At 29.6% G+C, this 7,479-nt stretch overlaps 1 pseudogene; it reads left to right on the top strand.

Annotated features, from left to right (window-relative positions):
- Positions 1-3,441: 3,441 nt before the first annotated feature.
- Positions 3,442-7,088, top strand: LOC111290198 (uncharacterized; annotated as a pseudogene).
- Positions 7,089-7,479: the final 391 nt, after the last annotated feature.

Genomic DNA, 7,479 nt, shown 5'->3' with positions numbered 1-7,479 from the left:
CACAGCTTGTGTTTCGTAACATTGAAAATGTTATATTTTTCACATGAATATGATATTAGTTTATACTATAATCATTGTGTATATAATTGTTTAAAAAAAATGCATTGTTGACATTTATCATATATTATTATACTGAGATTTATAGTATGAAAATTGTGGACTTTGTCGAATCTCATGTATAAAGATCTACATTGGAAGATGTTTTTTGTGGCCAGTTGGTTTTTTTATTTTGAAATTTCTTCTAATTATGCTTGAAAGATTAAAATGTCATAATAAATTATTATTAATTGTTAAGAAAATTTACTTGGTAGTGTGGCATGCTAAGTGTTTATATTGATTGAAAGCATGATTATGGAACATGACTTAAACATTTTTTAAGGTACATAAAATGATAGTGGGCATTCTAAGCTTTAACTTTTAGTGATCCACAGAGGTATATTTAGATTAGTATCTCATTTTTAGTGATCACATGTATAAGTAGACACAAGAAAATCAATAGAAATATAATGATTATGAAACTTTTTATGTTGTTATGAATTGTCTCTAAGTTACTACAAGTAATTACCTGCGCAAATGTGTTGATTATATGTTTTTAATTTAGAGATAATTGTGAAATATTTTTATAAAGTAAAAGTATACATAAACCTAAGGAATATATCTACCCAAAGGGAATAAATTTTCGAAAGTCTTTATATTTTTTATTTTTTGAGGTTTGATTACACAAAGGTATAATGTTTTCTTTAAAAGAATATCCAAGATTAAATTTATGATATAACACCTTAGTTGTTTCGATAAGACTAGTAAAGATATTGAATTGATTAAAGTCTTATCTGATTGGCCATTGTACTCAACTTTAATATGTTGAGATAAATGTCATCATAAGTTAATGTTTGCCTTGAGTGATAATATCTTGGATGTATTGTACAACATAGTAAATGAATAAATTTTAGTCATTTTAATTTATCACATCTGGAGATATACATTTGTTGTATAATGTCTTATGATAATAAAAAAGGTTAAATTCCATACAAGAAAGTTTTAGACCTATTATGATATCTCAATTTATCTTAAGCAAAATTGAGAGTTGTTGAAATATAATTTCATTTGATAAATATTTATTCTGATTGTTTAACTTTCAATTAAGATATTGATTTGATTATCTTAGTTATCATTATCAAACCTAATAGTTATCAATTTTTAAAAGGTATATTGTTGTCATTTGTTGACAATGTGTTTAAAGAAAATTTAATATTTTCTTTTGAGGAACTCACACATGAGTGAGAGAACATTGTTTTACACTTATCAAATGCGTGAGAGTTTTGAGGAATGAAGTTTTATGCAGATAAGTAAACTATTTATTTTATTTTTATTAGTTCAATTCCTTCATTGATAATCATTCTCGAATTTTATTTTTTTTAGAGAGAATTTTATAATTTTCTCTTATTTCACTTCCTTTGTTTTGAACTATATATAAACTAATTTTGAGAGTAATTTGAAAGAATGATAATATAAAGATTTTGATTTTGATTTTGATTATTATTATCATTATTATTTTATTAAAACTAAATACTCAATTTAGGATTTCATCTTTACATGATTTTTAATTAAGGATCAAATTTTTTATTTGATCCAAATCCAGATAAAAAATTTTAGAGATTATTCAATTAAAAATTACTTTAACTAAAAGAAGTAAGTGAACTACACTTGTTGTTAAATAGCATGATACATTATGTTTTTTAGCTTACATGTCATCTTTGTTGAAATGGCAAGCCAAATATGTCAATTGTTGGTGATGTGGCATGGTTATTGTTAAATTATGCAATTTTGATTAGTGAAAAACAAAAATTTTGACTTTATTTCTTCCTCTTTTATTTTCTATCTTTAAATTCTTTTCACTCACTTTAACTTATCCTTTAAGTAGATAATCACCCTTACTCAATCTTCTTCAAATTGGACCTAAGGTCAATCTGGTGCAAAAAGGCTTCGTTTAGAATCTTGCTACCTAAAAGTCTCACCTTGTAATTTATTGATTGATTGACAGTCACGTATCATTGTTTATCCATGCCAAAGTCTCTAAGTTCAAGATACAAGGGAGCTTTTAACTTTATTGCCACTTACATGCTACCACTACCATTGACTACCATTAATAATGGCTCTTCTTCCTCTTTTCTCCTTTTCCTAGAACAAAAAGCCCTTAAAGGAAACTTAATTTCTCAAATGAAACCTTAAACTGAGTTTCCTTTTCTCATTCCATTTTTTTATTTTTGGTATCCTATTGTTGTTAGAATTCTTGATTTTATTTAAGAAAATATGATTGTTGATTGGATTATAAATTTTTTCTTGTGTGCAAGTTTCATATGAAAATGTTGGATTTTTGGGTAAGGTTCTTAAAAAGTATCAATTTTGCAATTTTTGAATCTAGAGCATAAAGGATTTTCTAAGACTTTCTGAAGTTTTTTTGGTTTGAATCAATTTCTTCAATTTTGAATATGGGTTTACGAGTTTTGGGAATTTTCATATTGATTTTTAGGATTTTTGTTGGTGGATTTTGATTTTGATAATGTTTTTTTTTTTTTTTTTATTTTGAATTTGGGTTTGAATTGATTTCTTCTATTTTGAATATGGGTTTCAATCAGTTTTGAATTGATTTTTTCTTCTAATTTTATTTTTGTATTAAAATAAATTTTTCATTTTTTTAAATAAGAGAAAATTTCATTGAAAATCCACCTAATCAATTTCTCTCACCATTTGTCATCGTTAACTTAGTTAACGGCTCATGTATAGTACACACACAATTTTGTCACAAAAAGTTCTTATTTGTTACAACCTAAAAACGTTTGGTTTTAATGTAACTCAAATAAAAGGTTTATTCCTAATTCGAACATCACCCTAAAAGTTTAGTCCTAAATTGAGCATTTAGTTTTCTTTTAACGAGGTGAAAATCAGTGAGAGTTATTCTTCATGTGTTTTAAAGTAGTAAGAACTCATAAATGCCTTAAAGTTATTGTTTTGGAGATATAATGTGTAAAGGTCAATGGGAGTTAATAGGCTATTAGTTTAGGCATGTTTTAAAATTTAAAGATTAGTAATACAATTAATTTCAAATTTATTAAAAATGATCTCATGTTAAAACATTGAGAATTTTATGTTGTATGATCATATGAATATGAAAATTTGTTCATAATATGTTTGTAATTTGTAAATGGTTTATTAAGGTAATATCATTGAAGTCTGAGAACAATGCCAGTTATCACATTCGGCATGAGGACAAATAATACATATTTTTGTTATGACTCCATTTATTTAAGTGTTCTTTGTTTATTATTCAAAGTTTGATTGAACATGTTTGTGATTCATTGGATTAGTGAGAGTCATTGTGATTTGATTACATGATGACATATTTTCTTTGTGTGAGGATTCTGATATTACCAAACTCATAACATGGATATCTACAGGTATAGAAGATAGAACTTTTTAAGGTATTGGGTTGACTATGGCAATGATGTATTGCAAATTTGCTTTTGAAACCATTATTGTTTTAGGTTTCTTTATTTTGTTAAATGCATCACATGTAATTGTTAATTACCTATAAGATATAGTTTGAGTTGAAAATGTTCTTGAAATATCATCAAGTTAAGTGGACACAATTGTTTTATATATATATATATATATATGTCATAGTTGTTATTTGTATATATGTTTATCATTGCATATGCACATTATATTAACATGTCATATTATAAAATTTTAAGGTTTGATATCTGTTTTAAGTACGACTTTAATATCATTTGGGTATGTCTCATAAATGATACCAACAAGGAACCTCGAAGATAAAGAGGAGACATACAGACACATTTGGATGCTATGGAGATTTTTCAGCAAGTTTAGAAAAATTGGTAAGAGGACTGACAATGAAAATAACACAATATAACCACATTTAGGTGTTATTTTCTTGCTATACAACCACACTGAGATCCATTATCAATGAAGTCTCTTGTACTTGTAACCATTGATTGGTTTTATGTCAATAAAAGGCAAAAAGGCTTTTATGATTCAGAATTAGATAGTTTTATTGGATAAGATTATTAAGATGTTGTATCCAAGGGTAATTGTTTTTTAAAACTGCGATTACATCAAAATAAAGTAAATCAGTCTTGAGTCTTTTTTTTTTTAAATTATATTTTCTTAAAATCAAACAATCCAAGTAATATTGTCCAAGTAAGAAAATGTTAAAATTTTCAAGTGGGCTACTATTAATTAATAATTTTATAATTTAACAAAACAGGTTGTTAAATTTAGTTCTAATACATAACAAATATGAAAGGCAAATAATTAATTATGATAACTTACGTGTGGGTTTTGCACATCTTATTGGATCAGTATGGTTTGACGGTTGTGTAGGCTTTTGATCTAATAAACTTTTAATAATATGTGGCTAAGGATTCTAGGGTTTTAATAATATTTGGCTAAGATCTCTCTTCACTTTTAAGTAACGGTATCTACTCATTGAGAGGTGCCTGTAAGAGAAGAGGAATCGTTATTGCTTTCGCTTATAAATTATGTCTGCACAAACAGGTAAATATAATCAAATTTGGTGTTTTAATATTCACATATGATTTTTTGGGTTTAAGGTTATATTTACACATTCATCTTCACAGCCCCTCTCCATCAACAAACCCATATGCCTACGGCCTCCAGCCAGTTGCAGCACTCATTGTAGACAACTGGAATTCCTCATATGCTTCTGCAGCCACAATGCTATCACAGGCAAGACTTTCTTCAGTGCCAACTTTCCATCATCAGTATGCCCCACAAATGGGTCCTAATGGGGGTTTCCAGCACCTTAGTGCCCCTCAGCATCTTTCACAGCCGATGTTCTACGTAAGTCCAAAGAAACAGTTTGGAAGTCAGTCTTGGGTGTCTCCATAGGGACACATTCTTCAATAATTCCTCTTACTATTGAATTGATCAGTTAGGTAATAAACTTCCTTCTGGTCTAGGACCTTCTTTTCCACAAGGTAAGCCACCACATCCAAATCAGCTGCCACCTCAATCAATGTATCAAAATCAGTGTGTGCATATCGTAGTTGTTTGATATGTATCGGTTTGGTCACTTGGTGAACCATTCTTATGGGACTGGTTATAAAAGTAAGTTCATTTTTATTCATGCTTAGTGGCATAACTAAGTGGATGGTTCTAACTCTACCTTGTGTGTAAACTAGATTCAATTACTTATTATCAGGCACAAGGCAAGCTGTCTATATAGATCTCCTTTCAGCTAGGTGAATGATTGACTAGTTTATGCTTTAAAGTTGAGATGAGGTAAAATAGTGGATTCTTTTTCTTGTATATCTGAAAATTTTTGACAAATATCTGCCTTGTCATTGGCACCTTTGCTAACCGATGGTTGAGCTAATTTATTTTGTGCCTCATTAAAAATGATGGAAATTTGATTTTGTTTTCCTTTTCCCTTATAATTCTCGTATGTGAAGATGGAAACACAATTGCAAGTTAGAAGTGCATGCAATTGTGATTGCAATAGCTCTTAGTGCAATTTTATGCAATTCAATGTAGAGAAAGGTGATTGCATGAGGTACCTTTATGCATTTTACACAAGTCAATAAGGAGAAAATATTTGTAGCTATCAATGAGCAGTTTATGCTGTCTTTAAATAAATTGAAAGGATAGACAATTGTTTAGGTACTATTCATTCAGCTAGCTATATAAGTTAGAGTTCTGGCTCAAGCTAGAAGAATGGTAATCCATTGAATGGAGTGAACAAAGATTATGAGCTGGTACCTGATTTTGAATTTAATAAAAGATAAAGTTTTAATGACTTTGAATTAAATTATCCTAATCATGAAATCGAGATGGCTCTCTGTTGTCAAGTTTACTCAGTAGTTGGTGTTGCAATTGTGTGAAGTAGTTAAATTATTTTCTTATGTTTTGTTCTGTTTTTTTTTTTTTTTTTTTTTTCCTTTCAAAAGCAAAAAGAAGTTAAAAAAAAGTGTTTTTAGATGAAAAAAAAAAGTATCTTTGAAGAAGTAAAGGTTAACAACTTTCATGATAATTATGCATGAGTTTACTTTTTATGGAGCTAATATATTTGAATTTGTGTTACATTTTAAAGTTACTTATTTTTAATCGACTGACTTATTTTTTTACTATTCACTTTTATTTTGTAGTGACTTTTGAGGAATCAAAGAACAAATAATAAAGAACTTAAAGAGAAAACGCAATAACCAAATGGAGTTTTAGACTTCTAAACTTGATTTTCTATTTTTAGTTGAAACAAAATTCCATCTCTCATGGAATAGTATCCCGTGGGAAATGTCTATTGCTTAATAGACTTTGCCAATTGACAACATTTTTGGTATGTGTTATGCTTAGTCTTTCAGGCAGGAGGTTTGCAATTAGGATCTGAGCTTGGCAACCAAGTTGGAGTTTCCATGCAGGCAGATAGAGGATCTTCTTGGATGTCTATCCTACCCGATGATTCAACCCTAACACAGCTTCTAGGACCCTTATAGTTGGTTTCCATTCATATGGTCCAGGAAATCAGCCCCTTCGTCCTGCATCAGTGATTATTCAAATTTTGAGTTTCATATAAGCAAGATTATTTATCAATAGCTCAAATTGTTCTATTAACAGTTTGATTTTCCATTGGCTCTTTATAGTTGACTCCTGAGATGGAGAAGGCACTACTTCAGCAGGTCATGAGCCTCACTCCAGAATAGATTAATTTCTTGCCTCCAGAGCTAAGGAATCAAGTGCTTTGGCTCCAGCAGATGCTGCGCCAATGAGAAGTCTCTACTTCAGCAGTGATGAGCTGCACTGCAGAACAGATTAATCTTTTTCCTCCATAACAATGGAATAGAAGCCTATGCTTGGTTCCCCTGGCATAGCATGCGAGGATGAAAGATACAAATTCCAGCTGATGAAAATTGATTTGCTGTTGTAATACAGCTACCAATTCAGCATTTGCTATAGAGACTTAGACAGATGCATTTCATCCTAATCTCCCTTTTTGAGCCTTGTTAGTTTATTTGTATTTTGGCAGCTTCTGAAAGTTAATTGTTAAGGGCGGATTTCCGGGATCTTGCAAACATAAATTTCTTTAATACATTCTCTTTTTCTTTTACTGTTTCTTTAGCTTTAGCAAATTAAAATTGAAAACAACAAACACATTTTGGATTTAAAAGGTTGAGCTCAACTCATTTGACAAGGAAGAAGTTTTGGATCAGTAGGCCTCGAGTGCCCTACTTAGCTTTTGGCCAGAATAAAACTTTTTAAAAAAAATGGGAAAATGCCATAGTTCGTGGCTCATCCAAGGATTAATCATCGTCCAGTTCCAATAAATAAAATTGTGAATGATAACTTGTTTAAAGCAATGTTAAACTGCTCAAAGTAGCTAAAATAAATCAGCGAGCAGAGTACACTATACTTTTCTCCTACCTTCTCTCTCGAGCAAATATTAAA

This window comes from Durio zibethinus, chromosome 11 (genome assembly GCF_047325235.1).
Source record: "Durio zibethinus cultivar Kanyao isolate XHJ-2024 chromosome 11, ASM4732523v1, whole genome shotgun sequence".
Lineage (NCBI taxonomy): Eukaryota > Viridiplantae > Streptophyta > Magnoliopsida > Malvales > Malvaceae > Durio > Durio zibethinus.
This window is presented reverse-complemented; position numbering and strand designations above follow the sequence as displayed.